The sequence below is a fragment of the Phalaenopsis equestris genome, unplaced genomic scaffold (assembly GCF_001263595.1).
Source record: "Phalaenopsis equestris unplaced genomic scaffold, ASM126359v1 Scaffold000356, whole genome shotgun sequence".
Taxonomy (NCBI): Eukaryota; Viridiplantae; Streptophyta; class Magnoliopsida; order Asparagales; family Orchidaceae; genus Phalaenopsis; species Phalaenopsis equestris.
The window spans coordinates 841,575-841,814 of record NW_018164798.1 but is presented as its reverse complement, the minus strand read 5'-3'; positions in this window follow the sequence as shown (position 1 = coordinate 841,814).

Below are 240 nucleotides of genomic sequence, written 5' to 3'. Positions count from 1 at the left end.
GTCCCCTGAGCCCCTAGCCCCCTCCCCCTGGCCGGCCGGCCGGCCTAGTGGCCGGAAAAGCCCAAAACCGAGAGTCATTCTCATGGCACCTCACCCAAATCAATCCTAGAGGCCAACTCATCCAAATCAAACTATGGAGCTCCTCTGCCCTCCACCTAACCACGACATTACACCTTTTGATTGGCCACGAAAGCCACCACAACCCCATTTTTATAAAAGGCCACCTTCATGGCCGGTATA